We start from the raw sequence: 14282 nt of genomic DNA, 5'->3' as shown, positions 1-14282 counted from the left end.
CAGGCATAAGGCCTACTTTTTGCAAGGTAAGTGGTCAATTAATTAAAATTAAAACATTTTTTCCACAGGTTTATTATTTTTAAATACTTTAAAGCAAGGTAAGTTTATTTTTAGCCCCGTTAGAATATAAAATTAATTGTTTCAAAAATTTAAATTATTGTTTAAAATAGTTATTTAATGTAATTCACAGTTTATTTAAAAAGTGTGATTTAAAAAAAAAAAGTTATTTGAAGGTTTACTGCTATTTTGGGGCCATAGAATTTATAAGTCTTGACAGGTCTTCCTGTCAATACTTATGAATGGAGCATTCCCTGCTCCGATTGGCTGCCCATGGCCCACGTGATCCCAGGGGACGCATCGAACTAACTGCGCCCCTGGGACATGCAAGCACTGTGCGCCGGCAGCTGGGCCAGGCCCCGGATCGGAATTCCACGGGGCCCTACAGCTCAGCTGCCGGCACGCAAGGTAAGTACAGGTTGGGAGCTTACACCTGCGGGAAGCCCCCGACCCGAATTTCTGGGCCAATGGAAAAACCCTTCTAACTAAACCCCTCACCCGGTTTGGTCAGAACCCACACTTGGAAGCCTGCTCACACACACATGTGTTAGCCTGCGTCTTGGACACTTGCAGTTCCTCAGCAGCCAATCACACGGGCGGTCCTGGGGATTTCTAGAGGTGTATGCTGGATATAATTGTTGTGTATGTAATATGTGTGCTACTTTGAACCTATGGACAGGACTGCACTACTTGTTGGGCGTAGTGATACGCAGTACCACTCCTGGCCATAGGGGTATAAATAGTACTGTGGGTACTGATCTCCCCTCAGTTCCCGCCTGTGGGCATGAAGTAAAGACCTACGTATAGTCCCTACCTCCAACCAGTAAAGACCTGTTTTATTGTTACTGATTAAGTCTGAGTATTAATTACTTGAACAACTCACAGATTTAACAATAATTACCAGCCCTTGTCGTTGATTCACGCGGTCACGGCTCCGTTCGACTCCAGAGACAAAACAGAGACATGCAGTGAGGCCTACAAAGTTACGTTCAGGCGGTACGACGAGGCACTCACTTCGGGCGTTCCTGGAGAGTTGTTACGCGGAGAACCCCGTCCCAGATGGTAGAGAAAAGGAAGCCCTGAATCCCCAAAGTTCAGCATATTTATACCCCATATAATACACAAAACTGGCTGGGCGATTCCTGGTTACCGTGGTCGCTGAGATGCTAGTTGGCCTTCCTGGTGACGTCTCTGTCCTAGATTGGTCATCTTGATGATAACAATGGTAGGCCATTACTGTAGATGAGCAGTTCTCGAATTGCTAACTGTTTGCTAAGTTCTTGACTGCTGCTTCATTGAAAGAGTCCAGAGGTGTTACTTTTGGCCTGCAAACCTCATTGCCCATCCAGACATCCCGGCTCCTTGGACAAAACGTGGTTTTCCCCAAATCACACAAGTTCAAATATGTCAAATATGTCCCACTGTCCAGGGCCTCAAACACCCCTTCCAGGTGAAACAGCGATTTACTTGTACTCGCAATCTAGTATACTGTATTCGCTGCTCACGATGCGGTCTCCTCTACATTGGGGAGACCAAACGCAGATTGGGTGACCGTTTTGCGGAACACCTCCGTTCAGTCCGTAAGGGGGACCCCGAGCTTCCGGTCGCCTGTCATTTTAATTCACCGCTCCACTCCCACTCGGACCTCACCGTCCTTGGCCTCTTGTATTGTTCCACGGAAGCTCAACGTAAACTCGAGGAACAGCACCTCATCTTCCGATTAGGCACTCTGCAGCCTTCCGGACTCAATATCGAGTTCAACAATTTCAGATCATAACCTCGGCCCCTATTTCATTTTTTCTTGTAATTTTTCCACTCCTTTTCCCCCCCCCCCCGCCCTTTCCTTTTGTTTCTCTCTCACACCTGGCAGCTATCTCTTGCCCAGCCAGTACACTTTACACCTAATCTCAGCCTATTACCATCTCGTCTAGCTTCTAATCTCTTTTACTTCTTTTGTTTCTTTTATTCTTTTGTCCGATCGCAGCCCTGCCTTCGATCTAATTTCTTTTCTTTCCAGTTTTGAAGAAGGGTTCGACCCGAAACGTCAACTCAAATTTCTCTCCACGGATGTTGCCTGACCTGCTGAGTTTTTCCAGCATTTTCTGTTGTTATTATGAAAAGGCTCCTGCCTTTCATGACATCAGTGTTGAGACTGGTCCCATGGCAACCCAAAAGACAGACAGCTCCTGCTATCTTCACAGAAACCAACAGTCAGTCCTTTTTAAAGTCCAGGGCCTAGAAATTCAGTTGCGTTCGCCAGCCGTTAGCGCCATAAGAGGGGTAGATTTCGAGCGCTAGGCACTTAGCGCCCGGGCGCAGACCGATCTGCGCCTACGCCCAACTTCAGTTGACATTTAGCGCTGGCGCAAAGTGTTTGCGCGCGCTCAGCTGCGCGCGCAGCTTATGACGTCATTTCGTCGTGCAACGCCGTTTGTGCGCCCCAAACCGGAACTTCAGTGGCGCCCGCCCAATGTGGGCGTGGCGCTGTTAAGAACTGTGAAGTGGAACGCAGCAGAGGCCCTGCGGGCCTCGGGGAGCGCTAATTAAAGGGCACTTAGACTGAACTATAAAGGCCAGCCATTTTGCTGCAATGACTTTAGTGCTATGGATTTCTGGACAGAGACCAAGGAAGAGACCTTACTGAATTGGGCCAACATAGGAGAGGTATTTTTGGCTTCTGGCCAGAGCTTACAAATTTGTCTCATTGTGATTTCACTGTTTGCAAGTATATTATGGGGGCTGCATGGGGTTCCAACCCTCAGTTCCAGCATTATGTGCGAAGGGCTCGCAGACGCTTTGTGAGAGGGGCAGCCATGCCTAGACGCAGAGGGGCCATCAGGCGTCGGCAACGTAGGCCTGACCCACTCAGGGAATACCGCCAGCAGGTGTCCTATCTCACCATGACTGCCGCGCAGTGTGTTAAGAGGCTGCGCTTCAGAAGGGAGGTGGTTGCAGAGATCTGCCAGCTGCTTCACAGAGATCTGCGTCCACAGCTGATGTGCAGGACGTCTCTGCCGGTGGAAGTGAAGGTCACGGTGGCTCTGAACTTTTATGCAAGCGGCTCCTTCCAAGCCGCTGCTGGGGACATAGCGAACATCTCCCAGTTCGCCGTGCATCGCTGCATCCGGCAGGTCACCGATGCCCTTTTCGCAAGGAGACACCAATTCATCTCCTTCCCCATGACCCTAGAGAGGCAGGAGCAGCGTGCAGTCAGATTTGCGAGGATCGCCGACTTCCCCATGGTGCAGGGCGCCATTGACTGCACGCATGTGGCTATGCGGGCACCTATCGACAATGCCGAGGATTACCGCAACCGGAAGGGCTACCATTCCCTCAATGTACAGCTGGTGTGTGACCACAGGCAGCGCATCCTAGCTGTCAATGCCCGCTTTCCAGGAAGCAGCCACGATGCATTTATCCTGCGCCAGACTACTGTGGCTGACATGTTCCAGGCACAGCCTCCCCCAAGAGGATGGCTTATCGGGGACAAAGGCTATCCTTTGTGTACATGGCTCATGACCCCGCTCCGCGCGCCCAGGACCCCTGCTGAGGAGGCATACAACGAAAGCCATCAAGCCACAAGGAACATCATAGAGCAAACGATTGGCATCCTCAAGCAACGGTTCCGCTGCCTGGATCGTTCCGGCGGATCTCTACAGTATTCGCCGGATAGAGTCTCCCATTTCGTCGTCGTTTGCTGCATGCTGCACAACCTGGCTATCCGCAGGACTCAGGCACTGCCACCTCACGTTGGACCACCACCTCAGGAGGACGAGCAGGAGGACCATGAGGAGGAGGAGGAGGAGGAGGAGTACCAGCCCAGGAGGGAGCCACAAGGTCCAAGGGCCGTCCGTCGGCGGTTTATTGAACGACACTTCTAGGCCCCCTGTCAGGGAATGGCTTGTGGCAATGAACGCACCTGAATGCAGCCGCTCCGCAAGCCCTCAGCCGGTTAACGCAACAACCACTTGAAACATCACACATGGACAAGCTGAATAAATAAAAAGCTTTATTGAACAAACTCAGGGCCCTTCCCACATGAAACCCAAAAACAGACAAGACCCCCAAAAAACAGTCAAAAACATATCTCACTCCCACAACCTGGGGAGGAATAACAAAACTTGTCCGTCCAAATGGCCTTCATCCTCGGCCTTACCAAGACAAACCCCCCCATAGAGAACACAAACACCCCCATATAAAAAAACATTTGCCTTCATCTTCGGCCTTACCAAAATAAACCCCCCCATAGAGAACACAAACACCCCCATATAAAAAAACATTTGGCAACACACTCTACTTTGTGTGCCGAGAGGGCGAGTCCTTGTCCAGGCTTTTCCGGCCCCTGGTCGACCTGCTGCTCCGCCTCAACCTGGGCCCTGTGGGTGTTGCAAGGCTGGGGGAAGGCTCCTGAGGGGCACAATGCGTGACGGCAGATGCCCTTGGGGATCGGCCTAGACGAGCTCCGGCCCTGGAGGGGCCGGCTGCTGACTGCTGCAGCTGTGGCTGGGCAGCATCAGTCTCTCCAGCAGCTTGTCGCAGCTTTGCTGGGGGAGTGGCAGTGGCGGCTGCAGCAATGGGGGCAAGCTGGCTGATGCCAGGCGCTCGCTGGTCGCCAGAGACACTGGCAGTCGGCCAGGCTGGCACTGCAGCAAGCGCAGCAATCTGGTGAAGCCCAGACCGCTGTGCTGCAGCAGCGCGGCGGGTGCCCTGGTGATGCGTGCGTGACACAGCGAGTGTGGCAGCAGTGAGTGCCCGTACTGCCCTGGTCTGTGCCCGCATCAGACCAGCCAGTGACTGCACGGCACCACTCATCAACTCTGCACTCGCTGCCTGTGCTGCCCTGAAATCGGCCCGACTCGCGTCCTGTGATGCCCTGAATTCTTCGTGACCCCTGGCCTGTGCTGCCCCGAATTGTTCGTGACCCCTGGCCTGTGCTGCCGCGAGTTCTTCTAAACCCCTGGCCTGTGAGGCCCCGAAATCGGCCACACTATGAGCCAGGGACTCAATGACCTCAGGCAACCGTCCCACAACCCCCATGAACTCGGTGTGCCGACGATCCGAGTCCGCGGACATTTGATCAAGGAGGCGCACCTCCTGGGCGAGGACCGTCTCCGGACTGGAGGCCGGAATCTCCCTCTGGGGAGAAGGCCGCCGAGCTGCCCGACCCTTCCCGCGTGACTGGACGCCACTGGGCCCAGCAACTGCACTCCCCTGCAACACTTCCCCCCTCTGGGGAGAAGGCCGCCGAGCTGGCCGACCCTTCCCGCGTGGCAGGATGCCACTGGGCACAGGAGCTACACTCCCCTGCAACACTTCCCCCCTCTGGGTAGAAGGCAGCCGTGCTGCCCGACCCTTCCCGCGTGGCTGGACGCCACTGGGCACAGGAGCTACACCCCCCTGCAACACTTCCCCCTGGCTCTCCTCCAGGCAAGACGTGTCCCCTCCAATGCCATCCCCTGGCGTGGATGAGTGTTCCCCCGATGTGCCGCTTTCCTCTTGCCCCTCGTCGTCCTCCTCTTCTGAGGGACTGACACTCGCAGCCTCAGGGACCTCCTCCTCACCAGCTGAAAGCAGGAAGGCACAAGAGTAGCTTTAGAGTGAGGACAGGGCGTCAGCGAGGGAGGCATGAGTGGTGGCATTATGCGCATTGGTCGGACAGTGGCAAAGGATGTAGATCTGAAGCGCGAGGGGAACGAGAGAGGTCCAAACGCTCATGTCCTTACCATTGGGGCCCAGCACAGGGTCGGCATCTCCAATTGCAACGGGGCCAATCACCCGGGCACCCATGAGTCGACCCACGCGCTTCTCCAGGTCACGGAGCTCCTGGAACTGGGCACGGCCTCCCCCGGTGACAGTCCGGCTCTTCAGATTCTGGGCCAGCTTGGCCTGCAAGAGAAAGGACGGCCTCTAAGTACAGTGTGGTGCCCTGTTGTTGTGTGCACTGCCTCCCATGGTTGAATAGCTTGGCCAGTGTGGTGCCCTGTTGTTGTGTGCACTGCCTCCCATGGTCGAATAGCTTGGCCAGTGTGTAAAGTGCAGAAAGTGCTATTGATGTTCATGCCAGTGCCATAGCTGCTGGAGGAGGGCTGGCCATTAGGCCTTTGAGGTCCCTTTGCCCATAATGTGAGGTGCACATGCAAGGATGAGGAGGACAATGGAAAGGGTACTCACCCTGACCAACCGAGTGAGGTCGTTAAACTTTTTCCGGCATTGGTCACCAGTCCTGGGGACATCGCTGTTGGCTGTGACCCTCTGGGCGATTTCCCTCCAGGCTCTCCTGTACAGCCTCTTGGGAGCCTTCTTGCCACTGTCCAGGCACAAGATATCTCTTCTCTTCCCCAAACCCCTAAGCAGCACCTTCAAATCATGGGCAGAGAAGCGCTGCGCTTGCTCACGGGCCCTCTGCATCGTTGCTGGCGCTATTTCTCTCCAGCAGCAGTGTTTAGGCCTAGCTGGAGGGCTGCAGTATCCAGGGCGTGGCAGCAGACCAAGTCGACCCTTCCCCCTTTAAGAGCTGGCCGGCACCAGGGTGTCTGCTGTCAATCAAAACATGACCGCACCTGCGCTGCGCCCGGCCTTGGCGGTATCAGTCTGCACCGCCGGCTTAGCGCCTAAAGATAGGGGTGCAACGCCAGTTTTAGCGCTCGAGCAAACTCCTTGGCCAAAGCTACTGAATATCGGCGAAGTGGCCTCCACTTTCCGGCGGGCGCAAACTTTAGCGCCCGCCCGACTTTACCGCCCCAAAAGTGGCTATACTGAATTTCTAGGCCCAGAAGTCCAAACTCCATTTTGAAATGCAACCTAAGTGCATCTCCATTTTAAAAGGGTACATATCCATTTTAAAAGTCCAAGGCCTAGAAATTGGGTATAGCCCCGCTTGAGGCGTTAGAACTGGCGCTGCGCAAAGTTTATAGCCAGACGAAACTTATCGCTGCCTGGCGAGATATTGGGTTGCATCGCCCCCAAAGGGGATTGCGGCGCTAACTCAGACGTTGCACGGGGCTCCTAAGGCGCAAAGGTTCAGGCGCTACCCAATATCGTCGCGGACGGGCGCAGCACAGGTGATCTCAATTACCGGAAACCACGAGACTTCCAGGCGCCGGCCGGCTCTTAAAGGGGTGGGTCAGTCAGCCTGAGCTGCTACACTCAACGCCCTGTAGGCCTCAGAATCGGCACTCGCCCTTCTCTGGCGCAACAAGCTTGGTGAGGATGGAGAAGGTGAGACAGCGAGCAGAGCGCTTCAACACTGAGGCCCTGGACCACTTGGTGTCTGCAGTTGAGCGTCGTCGAGATGTTCTGTACCCTGACAATGGCAAGAGGCCGAATCAAAAGGCTTACCGGCGATCTTGGAGGGAGGTTTCTCAGAGGGTCAACTCCAACAGCTTGGCGACCAGGACCCCTGTTCAGTGCAGGAAGAAATTCAACGACCTCACTCGGGTCGTTAGGGTGAGTGTTGGTTATGCAAACTTCTGATTCCCTCCATCTGCACCTAACTTCGAGGACCCTGTTGCCATGATGCCCCAATGGCCATCTGTCAGCAAGCACCCATGGCCCTTTCTGGGCACACACATGGACATTTCTCTCAAGGCATCATGTAAGGGCCCTTGCACCATGGGGGGCATGAGATGATCTCTCAAGGCATCATGTAAGGGCTGTTGCACCATGGGGGGCATGAGATCATCTCTCAAGGCATCATGTAAGGGCTGTTGCACCATGGGGGGCATGAGATCATCTCTCAAGGCATCATGTAAGGGCTGTTGCACCATGGGGGGCATGAGATGATCTCTCAAGGCATCATGTTACAGAACTTCCCCTTCTTTCCCCGGCAGTCCAAGCTGGCGACGATGTGGAGGGAGCAGCGTCGAACCGGTGGCGGACCTCCACAAGTCGTCACTCTGACGGATCTCGAGGAGAGAGTGCACCAGATTCTTGGAGGACGTCTGTCTGGTCCTGTTACCAGTGCAGCTGCCGACCCCATTTCCGACAGCGAGGGTAAGGCTCTCTCCTTTTTCAGCTGTTTCCTTCCACTTGGTCCCCCCGCCAGCATGCTTCCTCAGTGTGCAGCCATGTCAGAGCCTTGCCGCAATCTGCCATGCCTTTCCGCCAACCTGTCCTTTTGCTAAAGCCACTCTTCCACCTCCCTGCTTTCAGATGATGCATCACCAACTGGGGATCCACGCCCTGAAGCTGCCAGTGCCAGTGCCTCCGGAGTTGAGGATCAGGAGGAAGCCGGCCCATCCGCTGCAATCTCAGAGGAGCATACACATGTACAGACTGGGGATAGTAGTTCCCTGGAGAGGAGGGGGGGGCGCTCTGATGATCAGGCAGTTGCCGGACCAAGCGGCATGCAGCAACGCAAGGGGGGTAGGCAAGTTCGACCACCGTCTCCCCGGAGGGCAAGGCAGGTAGTGATGACTGCTGCACAGAGTGCAGAGGAGGTGCGTCGCCTGGCTGAAATGAGCACCCAGGCCCGGCTCAGGCACACTGAGCTGATGGCTGCAGTAGGGAGGATGCCTCAGTCAATAGATTCACTGGCAAAGAGTGTGTTGGACTTCGGGGCAACAATGGAGAGGACTCTCCAGGGCTTCGGGGCAACAATGGACAGGACTCTCCAGGGCTTCGGGGCAACAATGGACAGGACTCTCCAGGATTTCGGGGCAACAATGGAGAGGTCTGTCGAGGGCTTCGGCACAACAATGGAGAGGTCTGTCGAGGGCTTTGCACCAACAATGGAGAGGACTGTCCAGGGCTTCGAGGCCGCTATGGAAAGGGCTGTTCAGGGCTTCGGACAATCCCTGGAAAGGTCTGTCCAGGGCTTGTCCGAGGCAGTGGAGCGGTCAGCACCGGCCTTGTCCGAAGCAATGGAAAGAACTGTCCAGGGCTTCGCTGAAGCACTGGCACCTGGCTCACAGGTCCTCACTGCTGCCACGCAGTCACTTGCCGGCCTCGTCCACACCCAGATTGAGGCAACGCGAACTCTCACTGCAGCCACCCTATCTGCATCAGCTAGGATCACCCCAGGCCCTTCCAGTATCACACGAGGCCAGGAATCAGTGGAGCAGTCGCTTGTGGCGGTGGAGCCGAGCCGGTCCCCTCCGACAGCCAGTGTGTCGTCCGACCATGGTGCAGGTGTCCTCTCTCGGCAGGTGACCATTGCTCATGCCACCGCTGGAACGTCTGCAGTCCAGCTGCCACCACCTGCAGTTCACACTGCTTCCAGCCATGGCCAGATCAAGCAGCCAGCCTCCGCACCCTCCAAGCCCAGAGGTCGTCCAGGCCGTCCATCAGGGGTTTCTGCGCTTCCAGACAGTCAGCAGGCGTCCCCCAGCCTTCACCCCGCCACTGGGGTTCAATTACGTAGGAGCAGCAGGGAGGGAAGGGGCCGAGCGCGAAAGAGAAGTCGTTCTCCATCAAGGGGCCAGCAGTAGGGGGAGGTCCTGAGACGTTTCTTTGGCCAAACTCAAGGAGACCCTCACCTGTTGGAATTGTTGGAAAAAGTTTGTTCAGTTTGGTGGCTTTGCCGAAGAGTTTATTGTTATTTTGTTTGTTATGGTTTCTGGTGACATGACGTTGTTTTGCTGTAAGGAAAGACTTTTGTGACAATAAAGAGAAGTTTAAATGTGCTAAGGTGTACGTGAATAATTACAGTGATGCTGGCCTTCAGATGCTTTCAAACATCCAAAGTGCGCAGCAGTTAAGGCACTCATCATTTCGCCAGAGGGGCCTCGAGACGACTCCTCATGAGCCAGTGACGGATGTCCCTTCCACTTTCAGGAGCCCTTCCATCTTCCTCCTCCTGCTCCTCCTCCTCCTCGTCCGCATGCTCCTCCTCCTCCTCCTCCTCCGCCTGCTTCTCCAGGGTCAGAGGGAAGGTGATGAATTGACGCCTTCTCCTATAAAGGGCAGCTGTAACTTGCCAGATGCAGTAGTGGACTGCAGCCTGAGAGATATTCGCGATGTCCCCAATGGCTCACTGAAAGGATCCGTTGCCATAAAAATTGAGGCCAACAGTCAGTTTAGCGGCCACCGACAGAGAGGTGATGCACCGTTGACGCGGCTGCAGATCCTCAGTAAGCAGGTGGCACAGCTCAGTAACAACGTCCATCCTGATTCGGAGCCTTCGCACACACTGCTCCTCCGACATGTCAAGGTATGACCCCTAAAGACCCTCGCAGCATACCCTCGGATTGGGCAACCTTCATTGCCCCTCCTCCTTCTGGCCAACCCCGGCCCTCTCTCCCGCCGTCTTTCTGCCCCTTCATAGTGTTCGGCCAGGAGCCAGGAGCCCTCCAAAGCATCTCCCATTCCGATGCCAGTTGGTCAGAAGGCTGTTAGGTCTAGTGCCCCAACTGCTCCGGACAGGTTTGAGGGTCCCAATTACTCTAATGCTAAAATCCAAAAACTCCGCTCCACAGTAGCTCCCCAAATCTCTCCACTAACGATCGCAATGAACAGGCCAAGTGGCTGAAGCTTCTATACTAGAGCTGTCCCCTTTAAATAGCGCCCCCCGACTCCGAGAAGGGCCTGCTAACGCTCCCTCGAACTGTCACTAATAGCGCTAGGCGTTAAGGCTCCGGGCGCCACCCAATATCCACTCAGGCACCCCTAAAAGGCGTTGCACGATGAAATGACGTCATTATGTGCTTGCGCTCGCGGACGCGCGCAAACACTTAGCGCAGGCGTTAAATGTATAGTCAATATGGGAGTTGTCGCTACCTTCATTGCGCCCGCCCCAACATTAGGCAACGCCCCAATTCTCGGTCTCTTAAGGCGCTAACCGCTGGCGCAAACAACCCAATTTCTAGGCCCAAAAGTCCTCAGGCACATGCACACACTGAGGTTGGCACTGGCCAAACCCTACACAACAGCAACTTGTATTTATATAGCGCCTTTAACATAGTAAAACGTCCCAAGGCGCTGCACAGGAGTATTTTAAAACAAAAAATTTGACACCAATCCACAGGGTAAATTAGGGCAGGTGACCAAAGCTTGGTCAAAGAGGTAGGTTTTAAGGAGCGTCTTAAAGAAGGAAAGAGGTAGCAAGGCGGACAGGTTTAGGCAGGGAATTCAAGAGCTTAGGGCCTAGGCAACAGAAGGCACAGCCACCAAAGGTTGAGCGATTATAATCAGGGATCCTCAAGAGGGCAGAATTAGAGGAACGCAGATATCTCGGGGAGTGGGGGGTTGTGGGGCTTAAGGAGATTACAGAGATAGGAAGGGGCGAGGCCATGGAGGGATTTGAAAACAAGGATGAAAATTTTGAAATCGAGTCGTTGCTTAACCGGGAGCCAATGTAGGTCAGTGAGCACAGGGGTGATGGGCGAACAGGACTTGGTGCGGGTTAGGACACGGGCAGCCGAGTTTTGGATGACCTCAAGTTTACGTAGGGTGGAATGTGGGAGGCCAGCCAGGAGTGCGTTGGAATAGTCAAGTCCAGAGGTAACAAAGGCATGGATGAGGCAAGTGCCGAGACGGGCGATGTTACAGAGGTGGAAGTAGGTGGTCTTTGTTATGCTGCGGATATGTGGTTGGAAGCTCATTTCAGGGTCAAATATGACACCAAGTTTGCGAACAGCGTGGTTCAGCTTCAGACAGATGTTAGGGAGAGGGATGGAGCCAGGGGAGAGGGATGGAGTCAGTGGCTCGGGAACGGAGTTTGTGGCGGGGACCGAAAACAATGGCTTCGGATTTCCCAATATTTAATTGCAAGGGATGTGTTAATTGCTCAAAGGTATAGTTCCCTGCGATGAAAACTGAAACCAATTCCCTTTGCAGTTAACAGTCCTGATAACCTCAGTCACCACTCCCTTAATCCTGCATTGTATAACATTGAAACCATTCAGGCAACTTTCACATCAATGACTTACTAAAATCACAGACTCGTAAACTGCTCTAAAAAGACATAACAGACAAAAGTACGAAAATTACTGGTGGTTTTAATGTGCAACCAAACACAATCAGTTGCTTCAAATCAGTAATCACATGTGTCAACTCATAGTGCCTTTTTCAAATTGGTTGAGGGGCTATCGAGGGCGCAGACCTGTGACCATCCTGAAAGAGGACAATACCCGCCTGTTGTGTAGCACCACCATCACTCCCATAGGTCTGCAACTCATCACTCCTACTGATCTGAGGGATAGTAGACTGCAGGAGATGAGTGACACTACAAAAGCCCTAGTTCATCTGGCACACCAGTCTCTCCAAGGTGGAGCAGATGTAGGAGTCCAGAGTCTGGATGGCAGCTATCTTAATCTTGTATTAAAGCTGCAAATGTTCTACTGAAATAGACTCTACTGTGAAGCCCTGGCTGCCTGGAGGTTCTGAAGCTTGGAGGTGGCCACACACCTGAAAATAGATTGCAGATTGGAAATGCCATGCGATAGAACTCCACATATGCAGGATGCGGACTCCTCCATACTATCAGACATGGTGCACCAAGTCTTTGGCAGTTCTTTCAATACATTGTATAATTGCTCGTGTCGAGCATTTTTCTTTGCATGGCTGAGCCCCAGAGGCCTGCATCTCTGTCCTGCTCAGCAGAAGTGGGAAAGGGCATTGCCCTCTGGCGAGTTGTCTCCTGAGCTGTCACTGCGACCAGTAGCTGCTCCTATTCTCTTGTGCTGTGTGTTTCAACAGGTGCAAGATCCTCTAACTTGCTATCTATCCCACCTGAGGCACCAATCTCTGCGCTGGTTCTTGGGAGCCATGGAATGCATGACGGTGCTCCCTTGGGAGGGCTGTCCTACTCTGAGATGTTCTCGTCAGGAGATTCTTGAGGAGGTTCTTGTAGCTGAGAAGGACCTAGAGGAAAAGGACATAAGTTGGCATGAAGTGTCACACATAAGACTTGAGCATACTAGTTGAGGTTCTGAAGTTGAAGGTGCCATTGCATGAAGGGGCAGAGGCGATGAGCAGTCATACTGTTCAGAGAAGCTGCCAGTCTTGCTCCAATGCTGTGAGATTTTCTTGTGCCACTTATTTCCAGAGCATCTTGCTCCACCTGGGTGAGGGCCAAAATGTTGGGTAGTCCTCCCCCCATTTATTTACCTGGCAAACAGGTGGTGAGTGTGTGTTAGGAGTGAGCATGAGAGGTGGTACAGTATGCCCTTGTGATTGGTGCTGAGGGAAGAGAGGGGTGGTAATTGGTCTGATTGGTGGGGGAGATAGGAGAGGGACTGTGAGCAGGTGCAAAGCAGGAGATGGGGAATAGAGGAGTTGTACTCGCCTTTGCTGATTGTGTGAGGTAATTGAACCTCTTGCAGCACTGCATCTAGGTCCTTGGGGTGAGGCTCTTGTAACTCAGTTCCTCTGCCACTTCTAACGAGGCTTTCTTTGAGAGGCTGTTGGGCATCTTCTTCCCACTTTATGGGGCAAGCACATCCCTCTTGGTCCTGACACTACCAGCAACACCTCCAGGGATGTATCAGAAAACCATGGGGCAACCTTTGCCCTCCTTCCAGCCATCTCCAACAGGCGGCACAATAATAATTAAAGATGGAAACAGGGTTGAAACTCAGTAAATGCAATCTTCCTTTGAGAGGTATATTCAGTCTTTAAATATGCTATCTCCGTATTGCTGCCAGAAACTGTAGAAAGATGGGCAGGTGAAGAGGCATCCTGGCACCGCCGCGATCAGCTGGCCAGCCCAACAGTTACAATCCGCCAGACCTGATGCACGGCCTGTCTTGGTCCCCTCTCCATACATACCGATCCCACTCTCTGGGGGTGCTCCTGCTGCCCAGGAAGGGGGGAAAAAGAGTGGGAGAGCAATAGTGGTAGGGGATTCTATAGTAAGGGGAACAGATAGGCGTTACTGTGGCCGTAGACGTGAATCCAGGATGGTTTGTTGCCTCCCTGGTGCCAGGGTCAAGGATATCACTGAGCGGCTGCAGGGCATTCTGGAGGGGGAGGGTGAACAGCCAGAGGTCGTGGTCCACATTGGTACCAACGACATAGGTAAAAAGAGGGATGAGGTCCTGCAGCAAGAATTTAGGGAGCTAGGTGAAGGATTAAAGAGCAGGACCTCAAAGGTTGTAATCTCTGGATTACTCCCGGTGCCACGTGCTAGTGGGTATAGGAATAGGAAGATAGAACAGATGAATGCGTGGCTAAAGGGATGGTGCAGGGGGGAGGGCTTTAGTTTCCTGGATCACTGGGTCTGCTTCTGGGAAAGGTGGGACTTGTACAAGTCGGACGGTTTACACCTGAACCAGAGGGGAACCAAT

At 53.6% G+C, this 14282-nt stretch overlaps 1 pseudogene; it reads right to left on the bottom strand.

Annotated features, from left to right (window-relative positions):
* Positions 1 to 12063: 12063 nt before the first annotated feature.
* LOC147108462 (uncharacterized) lies at positions 12064 to 13096 on the bottom strand (annotated as a pseudogene).
* Between the last annotated feature and the right edge of the window lie 1186 nt (positions 13097 to 14282).

Source organism: Somniosus microcephalus, chromosome 13 (genome assembly GCF_052327205.1).
Source record: "Somniosus microcephalus isolate GS21.2 chromosome 13, FLI_Smic_1.0, whole genome shotgun sequence".
Classification (NCBI taxonomy): Eukaryota; Metazoa; Chordata; class Chondrichthyes; order Squaliformes; family Somniosidae; genus Somniosus; species Somniosus microcephalus.
Note: the sequence above shows the minus strand (reverse complement) of the source record. Positions and strands in the feature narration are given on the sequence as shown.